This window comes from Oryctolagus cuniculus, chromosome 9 (assembly GCF_964237555.1).
Source record: "Oryctolagus cuniculus chromosome 9, mOryCun1.1, whole genome shotgun sequence".
NCBI lineage: Eukaryota > Metazoa > Chordata > Mammalia > Lagomorpha > Leporidae > Oryctolagus > Oryctolagus cuniculus.
Genome location: NC_091440.1, coordinates 119,819,824 through 119,837,945, shown reverse-complemented (window position 1 = coordinate 119,837,945; position 18,122 = coordinate 119,819,824). Strand labels below are relative to the sequence as shown.

General features: G+C 40.8%; 1 long non-coding RNA gene across 4 annotated transcripts in view; it reads left to right on the top strand.

The window, feature by feature from the left end:
* Positions 1–18,122, top strand: part of LOC138843884 (uncharacterized) — a 58,215-nt gene that overhangs the window by 4,489 nt on the left and 35,604 nt on the right. The window contains exons 2-3 of one of the 4 annotated variants that reach the window (XR_011379027.1): positions 7,066–7,122; positions 17,891–18,114. This is a non-coding gene — a long non-coding RNA (uncharacterized lncRNA). Of the gene's footprint in view, positions 1–7,065; positions 7,123–7,483; positions 7,621–17,888; positions 18,115–18,122 lie in introns of those variants that run through there. The other 3 variants (XR_011379030.1, XR_011379028.1, XR_011379029.1) reach the window with 3 other exon arrangements.

Below are 18,122 nucleotides of genomic sequence, written 5' to 3'. Positions count from 1 at the left end.
GGGTTTGGTTTAAGAAACATAGCAAACTATGCCTAATTTTCATCATCTAAAATCTTGATGGGTCAAAACTTATTGAAGATCATTATGTGCAAAATGAAAGGGGAATGCACCTACTAAATATTGCATCATGTCTTCCTGCCAGGAATAAACAAATCCCACTACAATAAAAAAGTGTATAAAGGGCATTACTATGTAATAAAGGCAATATTCTAAATCAGGAAAGTAGATTATTCAAAAATACTGTTGAGATACTACTTTTTACATAATTTGATAAAGTTACTTTAGCAGTCCTTATTGTTATTATTTCAATGGTAGTACTGAAGAGTTCACACATGCTGATCAATATTTTATGAGAACTTTATATAAATATATATACAAATATATAAGTGGCAAATAAATTACTTTAAAGGTTAAAAAAGACCCAGATATCTAGCATACTTAAATTCTGGAATTTCTTTAAGTCTAATTTCCCTAGGCATAGCTGATGATTGGCATTTAGTGGGCACTTAACTATTTGCCAGGGCAGGGATTTGGCCTAGTGGCTGAGCCTCCAGTTAGGATGCCCACATCCCATCATTAGGGTGTCTGAGTTCATGTCCCAGCTTGGCTCCTGATTCCAGTTTCCTGCTAGTGTGTACCCTGGGACACAGTAGTGAGGCTGTGGTAGTTGAGTCCCTGCCATCCATGAGAGACTTGAATTGACTCCTGGCTTCTATGGCCCACTGCAGCCCCAGTTGTTGGGGCCATCTGAGGAATGAACCAGGAAATGAAAAAATCTGCCTGTATCTCTCTCAGTGTCTCTCTCCTCTCAGATTGAAAAAAAAAAAAAATGTTGAAGGGTAAAATATGTGACAGGCTACATATATTCTGCATTACGGTTTAAAACAATTTCTCTGGGCTCCAAAGTGTATCAAATTAAATAATCAGTTTTTATTGTTTTACTGCCATTCCAGATTTCTCCCAAATGTACATAATCACTTTAATACTGATTCCTAAGTAAAACTTTTTTTTTAATTATTTATTTGACAGGTAGAGTTATAGACACTGAGAGAGAGAGGGCGAAAGGTCTTCCTTCCGTTGGTTCACTCCCCAAATGGCTGCCACAGCCAGCGCTGCGCTGATCCGAAGCCAGTAGCCAGGTGCTTCTTCCTGATCTCCCAAGCAGGTGCAGGGGCCCAAGCACTTGGGCCATCCTCCACTGCTTTCCCAGGCCACAGCAAAGAGCTGGACTGGAAGAGGAGCAACCGGGACTAGAACCCTGCGCCCATATGGGATGCTGGTGCCGCAGGCGTAGGATTAACCAAGTAAGCCATGGCGCCGGCCCCAGTAAAACTTTTAATGTCTGTATTTTTATGCCTATTTGGTTCTTTTACAAGTAGTTGAAAAATATTTTTATATTTTGAAGAAAGGATTACAGAGCAATTGTGTGTGAGACAAAGGCTAATACCTACGACTTATGTGTTAACAGCATGTGAAAAACACACAAGTAAGCTCCACTTTCTCTAGCTTTGAATTCTACTAGGCCTTGTTCCAAAGGTTGCAATACTTCCTTGCTTTTTAAAACTAGAGAGACAATGAAAAGGAATAAAAGGATTTACGCTTTGTAGTTTGACAGACCTGCTGTAGAATTTCAGCAATTTTTCATCTCTTTTCACCCCAGTTTCCTTATGTGCAAAACAGAGACTTACAGAGAAGATCTAAACACGTGAGTGTGAAGCCTTTCCAATAATGCCTGGTCCTAGTAAGGACTCAGATATGTTTTGAGCCCTTATTATTAAATTTTTTAATCTAGATTAGATGAAATAGTACATAATAATTAACTATGACTAAATGGCATGTACTATTATTATGTAGTAGCAGAGGAACGTAAAAGACATTCTTAATCCAGGGGAATCGTTCCCATATTTAAATATTTAAACATTAGTTCGGTCAAGAAGCTCTAGTCTCCCTTTGTTTGGACAGGCGTTTGGCACAGCGGCTGAAGTTGCTGCTTGGGTCACCCACGTTCCATATCTGAGTGCCTGCTTCCGCTTCCAGCTCCTCTGCTTCCAATCCAGTTTCCTGATAACGCGCACTATGGGAGGCAGACGGTGAAGGCTCACGCACTTGGGTCCCTGCTGCCCACTTGGTAGACCCAGATGGGAGCTCAAGGCTTCTGGCTTCAGTCTGATCCAGCCCTGCTTTTGCAGGCATTTGGGCAGTTAACCAGTTCATGGAAGATTCTGTGTGTGTGTGTGTGTGTGTCTTTGCCTTTCAAATAAGATGAAAATGAGCTTAAAAATTTTTTTTAAACTAGACCTGAGTTACAGTTGTGGGGTCTGCCTAACCTAAGGAAGCTTCTCTTCACTTGGGATATGTTCATCAGAGGGCAGAGGCGGAATATTCTGGGGAGAGGGCAAAGAGAATATCAAGGACCTACTTTCTCTGGTCCTTTGTAACCTACTAAGTCTGCTCAAGTTACTCTCCTTTTCTTCCTGCTGTGTATTTTAGAGGCGCAGTGAGTAACATGACCTGGAGAGAGAACAATAACAAGGAATGGAGAGTGGCAGTGACTTGCCTGCTCAGTGACAATGTCTGCTGGCCGCCTAAAACCACAGCAGAGAGACGACTATTAGGAATTCGAAGGCTTATGGATGCAAAAACTCTGAAGAGGGCTGAAAAGCTAAGTGAAATACTATTTTTTTCAAAAGAACTAAGATGTGCAGAATGCAGCCTCTTTATCGTAGACCGTCAAGACAAGGATGCCTAGGTAACCACCACGTAACAGATTGCCAAGCAGTCCAGTAATAAGCATTTGGAAGAGCTTAAAGTGGTAGGAGGCAAAAACCCTGATGTCTTTTAAACAGCAAAGCCTACTGTACTAATTAATTAGCTTTTATGGTGGTGGTAGGCCATTAGCGATAATGAGGAAACACTGGATTTGATCTCTCTGGACTTTGCTAGGATGTGATTCTTCTTGTCAACACATTAAAGTCAAATGGTCTAGGTTTCTGCCTTATAAATTAGAGAGAAAATTGACTGGAGCTCTTATTCCAAAATGGATGACAGTACCAGTGTTGCCAGAATGTCCCAAATGGGACTATTTAAGAATCCGTCCAAGGGATGTTTAGAATGTCCTTATAATATATGACAAGGAAAAGACATTTTGCAAAACTCTGTAGAATTTCTACCCTTTCTCTGACCTCTGAGTCAGTGCTGAGAAACAGTAATTGCCAAACTATATATGCTTTCATAACCCCAAACCAGATGTCTGAAACAAATATGAAAGGGGTTTTCATTACACAGACTCTCATGTGGAAAAAGTGGAAGGTAAGGCGGACGATTAAAGGGGAAGAGGGACAGTGGTAGAAGTCTGAGTAATATAAAGTGTCCCAATTCACTGAAAACGCGGTGAAAAGTTTTTATTTACATAGGTACAAATGGATTCTTTTCATGTTAATTAAGAGTTAATAACAAAAAAAAATGTTAAAACAGAATCTTTGACAAAGCACCTAAGACTAAAATGATAGTTTGAAAAGAAGAGCCCAATTTGAAAAGGCAAACAAAAATATTGTCCTAAATAAAAACTGACTCAAAAAGGAATTAAAAGCACATGAAAGCGGCCAGCGCAATGGCATAGTACGCCAAGCTTCCACCCACAGCACCAGCATCCCTTACAGGCGCCAGTCCATGTCCCGGCTGCTCCTCTTCCAATCCAGCTCTCTGTCATGGCCTAGGAAAGTAGTAGAAGATGGCCCAAGTGCTTGGGGCCCTGCACCCACATGGGAGACCCAGAAGAAGCTCCTGGCTCCTGGCTTCAGATCGGCCCAGTTCCAGTTGTTGTGGCCATTTGGGGAGTGAATCAGCAGCTGGAAGACCTTTCTGTCTCTCCCTCTCTCTGTCTGTAACTCTGCCTCTCAAATAAATAAATAAATCTTAAAAAAAATAAGATTACTGGGAAAGTCATTCACTTTAGAAAAACATATGAATGATGTTTTGAAAATTACTGACACGAAAAAATATACAAGGGATGCACTACTGCTAAATTGGAACTGATCATTGCAGTACAAGTAAAACTCATAACTTCAGGGGTTTCATCATCAAAGTGAAAAGAAAAAATAAACAATGTGCTTATCAGTTTAAAACTACCCTAGGGAGGAGAAGTGGGGACAGCACAGGCCCCACAAAATCAATCCTCTTTTAGCTCAGCCGAGGCTGCCTTAGCTGTTATAGAATATGCAACTGCAAGTCAGATTCTTAGGTGGCACCAGGAGCCAATCAGAATTATTTTTTTTTAAAGGTCGTGTGGGCAATTGCAGCAGAAAGTAAGTTATTCAGGAGTAAGGATGACCAAGAACTTCAGCTACTTACCCTTTGTGGTTTCTACCGGACCCCCTTTCCCCCCACCCCCTACCCTGTGGTCTAGTTCTGCAAGAGGCCTGGGCTTCAGGGAGTGCTAGGGGAGCTGGAGGGAGGCCTGCCTTTGTTCCCTCCCCCCTGTAGAACCCTTGGCAGTGTTTTGACTAGACTTGGGGGCAGGAAAGGGTCAAAGCTGATGAAGTAAGATTGTACATCTTATTCCAGTGTGGTTGTTACTCAGTTCGCTGGCCGTTGCAGATGCCTTGGTCTCATTCCCAAATTCTGAAGTCTTCACAGATTATTCTGGTCGGTGGATGGTTGCCAGGGGGACTTTCCGTGGGGGTGGGGAGAGGAGCCTGGGACCTCTCACACTGCCATGTTGTTGCTGATGTCACTCTCTCCAGGACTGCTTTTTCTTTTCTTGTGTGTTTTCCTGATTATTCAGTAACAAGCATAGAAAATAAGAAATGTACACGTAATAAAAGACAATGGTGAAGTGATCTTCCAGTGAGTAGACAGAATGTTTTGCTTTCAATTTCTCTTTCCCTTCCTGTTTTGGCAATTGTAACTCTTTCCCTCGCTTCTATTTTAAGGGTTTACTTTTCTCTCTTTTATTTCGTTGACTTGCTTTTCCGCCACTGGTCAAAAACAAGTGATTTTTTAAAATTTGAAATTCACATTTTTGTCTCTTCTCAAGACCACAAAAATCAGCTTGTCTTATTGGCTAAAATTCATTTATATATGTAAAAGTGAAGGGGGGAAAATACTGAAGATGTCTGATAATGAATGAAATTTAATGACTAACTATAGTAATGAGTACATTTTTTTCAAAAAATTATGTTATATGTTATATGTAATATACAACTATAATATATGTATTTGGATATGTGTAGGTATATGTACAAAAGGTCTTCAAAAGTTCGTGGAATTGTATATTATTAAAAAATTACACATGGATTTCATAAATTTTTTTGCACCACAATAAATTCATCCTTTTAAAAACTTTTGGTTATTTAATTTTGTTTATTGGAAATATAGAAAGACAAAGCTAGACAGAGAGCTATTTTCTGTCTACTAGTTCACTTCCTAAATGCCCATAAGAGCCAGGTTAGGCCAGCCAAAGCCAGGAATCAGGAATTCAATCCATGGGAGTGGCAGGGATCCATCATCTGCTGCTTCCCAGGACTCATGGTAGGAGGAAGCTGGAATCAGAAGAATGAGGGCTGGAACTCAGACACTCCACTATGCGATGCAGGCATCCTGTGCAGCTTATTAGGTACTGTGTCAAATGCCAGTTCCATAAACATATTTTTTAATTCCACTTTTTCCCAAATTTTTTGAACTGCTCTCATATCTCTCTTTCTCTCTTTTTTTTTTTTTTTAGATTTATTTATGAATTTGAAAGGCAGAGTTACAGAGATGCAGAGACAGAGACAGAGAGAGAGGTCTTCCATTTGCTGGTTCACTCCCCAGAGGGCCACAATGGCTGTGCTGATCCAAAGCCAGGAGCCAGGAACTTCTTCTTATTTATTTGAAAGGCACAGTTACAGAGAAAGGGAGAGACAGAGAGGTCTTCCATTCACTAATTCACTAGTTCACCCCCAAATGGTCACAACAGCCAGGACTAGAACTGGCGCCCATATGGGATTGCTGGAACTACAAACCAGGGCTTTAACCCGCTGCCATAACAGCACCATTCCCTCTCATATATCTTAGATAGTTTATGTCATATAAAAAGTTTTGCATAATGATTGTTTTTTCAATTAACATCACAACATATGCATTTCTTCATGTCATTAAAATTCATGAGAAGCATAATTTCAATGGCTATATACTATTCTAACATACAACATATCTTTACTTATATTATGGTAAAATATATAAGAAGAAATCTACCCTCTTAACTAACTTGTAATGTACAATGAGAGTAACATTAACTATAGGTACACACCATTGTTCCCATCAGCCAATTAGACTGACTCAGCTGGCTTTTGAATTGAAGTTCAAGGCTTACTTAGCAGGTACAGAAAGCCAAGCTAGTTTAATGAACACTCATACTCAGTTATTTTCATTGTAAAATGGGGATAATACTACCAATTACCTTGTTAGATTATTATATAGATTAAATAAAATTTGTAAATGATTTAACACATAGCACAAATTACCTATTCAATTATGTGTGTGTTTACTATTGTTCATAGTATTGGTCACTTTAAGTCAACCTGAACTATGAGGACCTTGAAATATTTACTAGCAACTTACATCACTTAAAGTGATTCTGCATCAATAAACAGAAAATATTCTGTTTGGACTACCTAGGCCGTGTTTTTACCTTAAAAACATGGGATGTATCTAAATGAAATCCTCTGTGTGTGTGTGTGTGTGTGTCTGCTGCACTTTTACCTGCATAACACAGTGTCCAACACAGAACAGGTTATCAATAAATATTTCTTGAATGAAGAGTGTTGTGACGCTATAAAGAGGCAAGCACATGCTACGAATTGCGAAATGTTTGAGTCCACAAACAAGGCATATATCGTTGAAAGCCTTGGTTGATAATGACAGGTAATAAAAAAAATCTTAATGGGTTCACTGACTTCCCATAATCAAACAATAGAGTCCACAGTCTACATGTCATTATTCTTGTGAGGAAGAAGTTCCTGTCCTACTCCTTGGCCAAGAGATACAAGTAGGAGTGAAAAGATCATGATTTCCTTCCTGTTTCAGCTCCTTCGGACAACGGCTGGCTAAGATCTGGCGGAGGAGGGGCACTTGTGCATGGAGGTAGGTCAAAAAAGGCTGAATTATGAATGACTAAATATAAACAGAAACTTGTGGTTTTTTCCAGATGTCAGTAAGAGATAAGTTGGGGGGATCTGATAAAACAGAATGAAATCATTTTTTAAGCTTTTGTGTTTTTACCCTGTTGAGGAAAAACTTACTAAACTAGTATTTAATGTGGTTTTATGACCATAAGACTTTGAAAAACTTAAGAGTCCTTAAAGATTTTAAGGACCCGACTCTAGAAATAATTAATGCCACTTATGAGATACTTAAGAAGAAAATAATTCATAATATTTAGAATCATTTGCTATTAATAGCAGCATAACAAACAGCATACTAAAACATGATTTGTTTCATTTAGGTTTATCATGCTAGAAATACCACTTGTGAACTGTGCTTGGTAATTTGCAATAGAGATAATAGACAACCGGAAGTCTGTCCCTCCAGCTGCTGCCTAACAAAAACTCCTGCTTACAGTTCCATACCAGTACCTATGTCACCTCTAGGAAAGCTATAAATAATATACATCTTGATATCACATCATATTACAATTGGATGTTTGTTTTCCCAACTAGATGTGTGTGTTCTTTTTTATTTTTAAATATTTACTTATTTATTTGAAAAGCAGAGTTACACAAAGAGAGAAGGAGAGGCAGAGAGAGAGAGAAAGATCTTCCATCCGCTGGTTCACTCCCCAGTTGGCTGCATGTGAAGCCAGGAGCCAGGAGCTTCCTCCGGGTCTCCCAAGGCGGAGCAGGGGCCCAAGCACTTGGGCCATCTTCCATTGCTTTCCTAGGCCATAGCAGAGAGCTGGAATGGAAATGGAGCAGCTGGGACTTGAACTGGCACCCATATGAGATGTCAGCACTGCAGGCAGCAACTTTACCCGCTACGCCACAGGGCCGGCCCCTAAATGTGTGTTCTTTCAAGAGAAAAACTACATCTTAGCTGGATTTGTTTCCCCTACCTGACACATCGTAGGCATTTAATAAGTTCATGATTAAGTCATATATATATATGTATATATACATACACATACATACATATACATCTATTTCTCATCACTAAAAAACTGAACTTAAGTTTTGGATAACTAGCGTATCAGGAAAGTAAGTCGCTGCTGCTGGTGAGTATAAAGTGCTGAATATGCAAGGTTATTGAGACCTTTTTTCCAAAAGGTTACAGATTTACTGAACAGAGCTGATAACTGACTTTATTGCTCACCAAATTGCCAACATGCAATTAGTACTAAAAAGTATGAAAAACATCTACCTTGTGTCGGCTTTTTAACACTGTTTTACTTCAGGCTTGATGAATTTATTACTGTAAAGTCAATGAATACTTCTAAGAGATCTTCATTTCCCAGTAACGTGATAGTGAGCTGGAAGGTGGAATATGACTCAAGGCTTGCAATTCTACACCAGTGTTTAACTTCTTTAAGTAACTCATTAACTATTTGTATTGCTGATGCATAGTCCCTGAAGATTGTGAAATAAAGTGACTAATAAAAGTTTTTGGAAATGGGAGTGATGGAAGTGCTTTGGCTTTTGTGTTGTCTGTCTTCCATTCATTCAGATACTACCTCAACTTTCTTGCTTGGTGGATAACTTCTTTCACTTCAGATGCATTGCAGTCCTGAATCCTGCACTGGAACTTTGTTTCATGATGCTTTCTCACAATTTCCAACCTGTCACATATTCAAACATGTGCATGGAAATATTCTTCAAACACAGATGCATACTGAACCTGTGCTGAATTTAAAAAATATATTCTATTTAAAATGTAAATTTATTATTATTTTGTTTATATTCTCATGTGTGATGGTATACCTTTTCAATTCTAAAGTAGAGTAACGTTGGTGTTACAATGACTGTAACCTCAGTTTTACAAGTATGGTTACAGCTATTTTCACATTGGCTGACTTGAATAAAGTGTCTAAGTTCAAGATAAAATGTCTTCAAATAAAGATAAAATACTTCCAGAAGTATTACTAAGTGAAAATTCAGTTTATCAACAATTAGACAGTTATGTTGGTCGTCTTGTTCATCTTTTGTTTCCTTGCATCTAAATGAATGTGGTGAAACAAATATATAAAAAAAAAAAAAAAAAAAAAAGAGGCACCCTGCCCAGCGCGTTCTAGGCTGCAACTGATGCTGCCATCCCATATGGGCGCCTAGCTGCCCCACTTCTGATCCAGCTCGCTGCTAATGTGCCTGGAATAGCTCTGGAAGATGGCCAAGGGGCTTGGGCTCCTGCAACCTACATGTGAGACCCAGAAGAAGTTCTTGGTTCCTGACTCTGGCCTGGCTCAGTCCTGGCTGTTGCGGCCACTCTGGCTGTGAACCAGCAGATGGAAGATCTCTCGCTGTTTCTCCCTCTCTCTGTAACTCTGCCTTTCAAAAAAAAAAAAAGAATGTTTAATTAAAAAAAAAAAAAAAAGACAAGAACAAATAAAAAGATGAGTCTGGCAAAAAAAGAATCTGGCAAAAAAGAACCTGAACTAATAACAATTCTGAGAACTTAAACTGAGCTACAATTAAAAAAAGTCTTTCTTTTTGAAACATAACTATATTTCCCACATACAGATACTAGATAAGAATAAAGAGAAATGTTATTTCTATTATGTATGATTTAACTACTATAATTTAAAATAAATCTTTAGGTTCTACAAAAGGAATAGCTTGATCAAGAAAAATAATAGTTCTCCTACATTCAGTTCAAATCAAACCTTTAAATGATTCTCATTAATTTATAATGTCATTAAAATAAAAATTTTAAAAGGGCATATAACCAAAAAAATCTAGATTGATGACACCTGTACCTCCAAGAAACCAAAGTAATATGTTACTCACTAACATTAAGTTAATATTTATTAAATATTACTCAATGCCAGTCACTGCTATATATGCTTTATGAATATTATTAATTTTCACAACCACTCTGAAAGAAAACCATGAGATAATATGTTGTTCTCTTCAAGGAGAGAATAATTTTTTAATAAAACTGAGAAATATTAGGTAATTGTTCAGTGAATCCATTCCAGTGGGATACTTCCAACACAATAGATGATTATTTTACAAATGAGCTGTAAAGCCCCACCTGAATTCCACTGTCAGTTCTGAGAAAGATAGAGTTCTGCTAGGGGAAAGGTGAGCAGATTAATGAAGCCCTCCGACTGCTGTTGCTCGTGGGAAGGTGAACGTCCCTGTGGCTCTTCAGTAGAGGGGAGGGTACTTGGACAGCTATCGTCAGATATGTGAAGGCATTTTGCACACAACAGAGCAGGTCTTATTTTCCTGTTGCTGCAAGGCACACATAAAATACATGAAAAGGGACAGGCAGTCTTAGTGAGTCGATGAGTTCTCCTTGCATTGCTAAAAGTGCTCTAGATTATCATTACCAGGGAAGAGTTTGTTCTTGTTCTCTTTTGATGAGTCTGTTTGCACTTGAGCATCAGAAGGCCAAATATTGAAGCCACAGTCTCTGGTGGAAATTTGATTACAAGGCAGCCAAGAAAGGAGTTGAGAGTAATGCTCTCAAACCTGATTTCTTGGTCAGTGACCCGAGGAAGGTGTTTATGGATAGGGTAGGAGGGTGCTGTCATACAGAAATGTTGGAGCCGGCACCGCGGCTCACTAGGCTAATCCTCCGCCTTGCGGCGCCGGCACACCGGGTTCTAGTCCCGGTTAGGGCACCGGATTCTGTCCCGGTTGCCCCTCTTCCAGGCCAGCTCTCTGCTGTGGCCAGGGAGTGCAGTGGAGGATGGCCCAGGTCCTTGGGCCCTGCACCCCATGGGAGACCAGGAAAAGCACCTGGCTCCTGGCTCCTGCCATCGGATCAGCGCGGTGCGCCGGCCGCAGCGCGCTGGCCGCGGCGGCCATTGGAGGGTGAACCAACGGCAAAGGAAGCCCTTTCTCTCTGTCTCTCTCTCTCACTGTCCACTCTGCCTGTCAAAAAAAAAAAAAAAATGTTGGAAAGGCAAATTCTGATTGGAATTAGGCCAGCCATGGCTGTTGTGTTTTAAGTAGCTCTCCTAGGAAAGCACAAGTTAAAAAATATATATGTGTGTGTGTGTGTGTGTGTGTGTGTGTGTGATTAGACCCATTGTTAAAGCATAAGATAGAACATGTAGAAAAGAAGGGAGAAGTATAACAATTTTTTAAGTTTGGGACATGGCAAGGGGGCATGGGGGCCGGGGGGAAAACAGACCACAAAATGGGGAGAGTCCCTGTGTCAGTGACTTGGTCAAGACTCCTCTTGGGATGCTCACATCCCGTGTCAGAGTGCCTGGCTTGAGTCCTGGCTCTGCTTCCAGTTCCACCTTCCTGCTGATGTGCACTCTGGGAAGCAGCAGGTGAAGGCTCAAGGACTTAGGTTCCTGCTCCTGTTACCCACGCAGGAAGCCCAAACCGAGCTCTTGACTTTGGCCTGGCCCAGCCCTGGCTGTTGTGGGCATTAATAAATAAAAACTAAAGTAAATAAAACAGGGACAGCCATATATCAATATATTTCACAATAAATATAAAAGAGCTTTACCAAAATATTAAGGGAAGGAAAGGAAGGGGGAGGGGAGGAAAGAAGGAAGGAAAAAGATGAGTTTGTTTACACTCAGAAGGCCAAATATTTAAACCATGGTCTCTGGTGGAGAGGAACTTTATTACAAGGCAGCCAAGAAAGCTGTCAGGAATAATGCTTAAACCTGATTCCTTGACCAGTGACCCGAGGGAAAAACAGAGGGGTGGTCTATCAAAGATTTCCTTAAGGGATAACTAAGTGTAAAGTAATTTCATAGTCACTAGTTTCTATTGAAAATTGGAAAGTTCATCCAGTGTACAATCTGGCAAGCACATCAAAAATTATAAAAACAACCTCACATAGAAAAAACCCCTAAGTAATAAAATATTCAATACTGATTAAAGTATATATGAAAGACAGTCTCGGCCGGCGCCGTGGCTCAATAGGCTAATCCTCCACCTGCGGCGCTGGCACACCAGTTTCTAGTCCTGGTGGGGGCGCCGGATTCTGTCCCGGTTGCCCCTCTTCCAGGCCAGCTCTCTGCTGTGGCGCAGGAGTGCAGTGGAGGATAGCCCAAGTGCTTGGGCCCTGCACCTGCATGGGAGACCAGGAGAAGCACCTGGCTCCTGGCTTTGGATCAGCGCGGTGTGCCGGCCGCAGCGTACCGGCTGCAGCAGCCATTGCAGGGTGAACCAACGGTAAAGGAAGACCTTTCTAAACTCTGTCTCTCTCTCACTGTCCACTCTGCCTGTAAAAAAATAAAAATAAAAATAAAAAAATTAAAAAAAGAAAGACAGTCTCATATTTCTAGTGGCAGTATGTAGCATTTAAACTACCAAAAAGTGATAACATAAATAATTTCTAACTTTCACACTGGACTTTCACTTTTGTGAATCTACCATAGTGAAAAAAACTTAAGATTTAAGCCGTAACTACAAATATATTCATCATAATGGTTAAATAGCAGAAAACTGGGGCAGGCATTTGATGCAGTGGCTAAGATGCTACTTGGGATGCCTACAACCATTTCAGAGTGCCTGGTTCAAGTCCTGGATCTGCTTCCAGCTCCCGATCCCTGCTAATGTGCCCTCTGGGAGGTAGCAGATAATGGCTCATGTACTTGGTTCTCTTCTACCCACGTGGGAGACCCAGACTGAACTGTAGGCTTACAGCTTTGGCTTGGTCCAGCTCTGGCCATTGTGGACATTTGAGGAATGAACCAACAGATGGAAGAGTTCTCTCTGTCTCTGTGTCTTTTAAATAAAATGAAAATAAATAATATTTAAAACCATAAAATTATAAATAATAAAAATCATTGAGAAACATTACTTGAGGTACAGTACTTTGACTGGAGACAACCTTATTCTGTCATGAAAAAAGATGCTTTCTATCCTGGAGTAGAAGCTATTTGTGGATAAAGGAAATCCTCTCAAGGAAGTATGGTTCAAATAGCCAAAATATTTTTGAAAGGAATTCTAATAATTGTCTTGACTTTCCTCCAAAATTATTAATGAATTTCCATTCATGTGCTCCAGTAACACTTCCCACAGCCTCTTTTTCACTCCTTGTCCTTTCTCGGGAAACCCACAGCACTCTGGAGTCCAGTATCTACAAGCCTCACTCGAGTGTTGTCTCTTCCTCTTTCCTCAAGGGGTTTCTCTTTCTCTCCACCCCATCTCTACTGGTTTTGTTTTGAACTATTCCAGATCAACTTAGCTGTTTCTCTTCTCCCTACCCCTCAAATTCTGCATCTCCAAAGTCCATCAGTGCAGGCTGGGGGAAAAGACTCTTCTCTGGGAGAGAAGGGAGAAGGCTGGAATGGAATAAACAAAGTCAGCCTTCTCTCTTGTGGTGGTGGGAGGGTCATCTCCACATTCCTAATTTTTGATCCCATTTACTGTAGCTGTGATCAGGCTAGCAGAACTGAAGATACCAAAATCCAAGTTTAACACAAACTTCCAAATATGAGAAAATGGTATTCAAGTCTTATTGTCCAGCTGGTTTTTGTCTAAATATATTAAGTAATGCATACTCCTACCAGAAATATATGAGAATATCCATCATTTATACCTCCATCAACAGTGGGTATTTTAAATCCTAGTTTCTGTGTTCATCTGAGACTAAGAAAATTTATGTCAAAGTGCTGATCAACGCACAGTTACAATGCTGTTAACATAAGTGGTAGTGCTAAATGTAAAAAGGACTAGAAGGTTCTCCTAGCCATGAGGGCCAGGATAGTGCTATAAAAAGGAAAACTTTTTTGGAACTAAGTTCTGGGGCCCTGCCAGTTCTTTGCTGAGTTAACAAGGGTGATTAACACATATCCTGGTCACACAGAGGGGCAGGAGTGCTGAAAAGCAGCCAGTTGTTAAGGGGGATGTGTCAAGGGGAAGGAAAACAGAAGTAAAAGCTTCAGCAAGACTTCAAATTACATCCTTGCTTTTTATTTTTAAAAATTTCCATTTCCAAACATAATTGATATTACCAGAGCCCTGCTGCTCTTTTTGATTAAATGAGAAAAGATTAATTGCTGTGCTTGGCACCTCACTAGATACTTCCAGTAATATCCTGTTTTCTGTTAACTACTCAATCAATAATTCAATTAAAAATCAGTAAAGTTGTAAATACGTAGAATGAAGTCTCAAGAGGTCTTGGATTTGTTTTAAATACTTCAGTAACTAGAGGAAAGAAAATGAAAGTAGATAAAACCAGTATGGCAAAATACTGATTACTTTTTAAATCTGGGTGGTGTATGTACAAGAGTTCATTATACTTGTCTGCCTGTTTTGTGGATGTTAGAAATGTTCATAATAAGATTATTATATTTTCATAATAAAAATATTATGTTGAAGTCAATTTCAAGCAATTATCAGGGCTAGGCCAGGGCTGGAACTGGGAGATGTAAAGGCAATCCAGGTCTACCCATGGGTGGCAGGAACCCAAGTGCTTGACCCAACACTGCTTCCTCCAGGGTCTGCATTATTAGGAAGATGGAATTAGGGGTCACAGCCAGGAATCAAACCCAGGCACTCCAATGGGGTATGCAGGTGTTTTAACCATCATCTTAATTCTGGGCCAAATGCTCCCTGTAAATAAATTGTATTTAAAGAATACAATTTCAGGGGCCTATGATGTCACCATCCCATAAGGGAGCTGGTTTGAAATCCAGCTTCTCCATCTCTGATCCTGCTGCCTGCTAATGGACTGTTAAAACCAAAGGAAGATGGTCTAAGTGTTTGGGCCCCTGCCACCCACACAGGAGACATGGATGAATTTCCTGGTTCCTGCCTTTGGCCTGGCCTAGCCTTGGACATTGTGGCCATCTGAGGAGTGAACCAATAGATGGAAGATCTCTCTCTCCTGCTCTCTGGGTAACTCAAGTGCATTCTTGATATGTGAACATTTTGTAACTATCCAAGGATGAAAAATATCTTTCATGAATATCAGATTCAAGGCATTTTAACATTTGGAATGCTCCAAAATGAAGGTGTAGCAAATATCTTTCATGACTCCACAGAGTCTCACTCATTGTGACTCTGAGAGTGTAAAGCCAGTTCCTGGGGCAAAAGTGGATCAATTAGCATAAGGAACTCAGAGACTTCCAGGAGAGGAAAAAAATTCTTAATATGTTTTCTGGATATGTCGTACTCCCTCTTCTCTGAGATACAAAATTAGAGAATGTCGCAGGGATGGAGAAGGTAGGTTTGATTCATACAAGGACCAGTGGAAGGGATAGGCAGTTGGTCTCTCGTGATTAATGTAGAGAAAGGGGTTGTCCGAACTGGTAACTCTAACTCATGACACTCAAATAACACAGAAGCAGAGTGGGCATCTGGCAGAGCAGACACTTGGGACACATGTGGCTACCTTCAGGGCCTGGTTTGAGTCTCAGTTTTGCTTCCAAATCCAGCTTCCTCTTCTTCTTTTAAGATTTATTTATTTGAAAGAGTTATGGAGAGAGAAAGACAGAGAGACAGAGAAAGAGAGAGACAGAGACAGAGAAACAGAGACAGAGACAGAGAGACAGAGAGATCCAGGGTTGAGCCAGGCCAAAGCCAGGAGCCAGAACCTCCATCCAGGTCTTCTCCCAAGTGGGTGGTAGGGGCCCAAGCACTTGGGTCATCAGCTGCTGCTTTTCTCAGGCCATTAGCAGGAAGCTAGGTTGGAAGCAGAGCAGACAGGACAAGACCTGGCGCCTGTATGGGATGGTGGCACTGCAAGCTGTAAGAGCTACACCAGAACATCAGCCCCTGCAGCTTCCTGTTCATGCACACTCTGAGAGACAGCAGGTCATGCTTCAAGCACTTGGGTCCCTGCCACCCATGTAGGAGACCCTGATAGAGTACCCGGCTTTGGCCTGGTCCAGCCATGGCTGTTGTGAGCATTTGAGGAGTGAATCAATACATAGGAAAACAATCTCTGTCTGAATGTGTCTCCTTTCAAATAAATTAAATGCATAAACAAGTACAATTTTATCAATTAAAGAGGTAGAAAAGCACATATATTTACAATAGTTTTCAGCATAAAGAATTAATTGGTACTTATACCCTTTCCCCAAAAGAGAAAACCTTTACCTCTTGTTATATTTTTTTTCCACAATTACCTGCCATTGCATTGAAATTTAGCTCTAAATTGCTCTTTTTATATCATACCTGCATTTTCTTAGGAACATTACCTATGTATAAAACTGTGTTTCCTGTGCTTCAAAATTAAAGGGAAACAATTTGGAGTGAGTTGAAGTAGACAAAGCAAGGGGTATTCAAACCCCAGCCTGTCTGCTACAGGGCCCAGACCTCCTCTTCTTAGGTGCTGGCTTTTTCCCCCTTGCCCCAACATCTGAATGCATCTCACCCTTGATTTCCCATCTCAAGTCCCATTTTCCTCTTGAAATCTCATCAACCTTCTTAATCCATAGAGATGTTTTTAAGTCTTTGAATTCCTATCATGTTGACCAATAATTTACCAATCATCTCTGTTGTTCCATGACCCAAGTATATAAACTAAAGTGGAACTTATTTGAGAGCAGTGACGACATTCTCTATCTCTCTGTACTCTTTGAAGGGATTAATGTGATGTTTTATATGTAGGCTGAACATTAGACTGAAACGTCAAGGTTGCCAGAACACGTGAGTTCTTTCCTTACCTCTCTTTGGCACTTTGCAGCTTAGTAACAGTCACGGGCAAGTGAATGTGAATGTTATGGCTGTTATTGGCCTACCTAGTAACCAGGAGGGTTCCCAAGGATACAGACTCTGAAGATACACTCTTTTGATTTGGTAATGAATTAAGTTTAAGAGGTAGTCCTAAAACAGAGTGCATTTCCATATAAACCAAAATCATATGTCAATATTAAAGTGACTGTATAATCAACTGTGGCTTTATGGTCCCAGAAGGCACATATAGTCACATGAAGCAAACATTCCTAGCCATTTAAAAAGGAAACAATGAGCCTGCATAGAGGAATACCAAGAATAATAAAACAACCAACCATGCACACATAAAGCAGGTTTAACACATATTAATGTTAGGCTCTTTTTCCTAAGGAAGAAAACATCATAGAGTTCAAGGTTTCCCACCTTGTTTTCCTTCCTCTTTCCCAGAAGTACCACTGTTCTAAAGTTGATGTGTCTACTCTCTCCTCATGTTTTTATATATATTTTTCTTTACCATGTATGCATTTGTACATGGACTCTGTCGCTCCCCCTCTTCGCGGAGGAACAACACAGGACCCTGCGCTGTTCTTTTGTCTGCTCGGCCCTCCCCAGGTTTGCTGCTGGTTCTTCCCGGGTTGGCTACCGTCCCTTCCACCTCCGTGGAAGGGCGGTTCCCCCTGCCACTTTCCCCACTTCCGCGGGGGAGCGGCACACCGCCGGCCGGCTCTCTCGGGGGCTGCACAGGTGTTCCTTCAGATAGATGTTCCCCTTAGATGTTCCTGGTGCATGTTGTCTCTCTCCTCCTTTATAGTCCTCTTCCACCAATCCCAACTCTGCTACCCACAACGCCGAGTACGCTGCTCTCCTCCAATCAGGAGCAGGTCCTGCTGTTTATTGGTTGAACTGGAGGCAGCTGTGTAGAAGCTGTTTTCTCCTCTCCCAGCGCCATATTGTGGGAGAGCAGATGCATAGAATAAGTCTTAATTCCAATAACTTAGTCTAGTCCGAGTTGCTCCCAGTTGCTCCCCACAGGACTCTACATAGCATTTTTAAAATGATGTTTATTTACTGCTTCTCTATTTTTTTTTTCCTTTGGAGAGGCGAAGACACACACAGAGAGAGAGGGATCCCATCTGCTGGTTCACTACCCAAATGCCCAGAGATGGCCGGGTCTTGGATTGGCCGAAGCTGAGAACTGGGAACTCAACCCAGGTCCCCACGTATGTGGCAGAGATGCAACTATCTGAGTCATGACCTGCTATCTCTCAGGAGCTTCACCAACAGGAAGCTGGAATCAAGAGCTGGAGCCAAGTTTCAAACCCAGGTACTCCA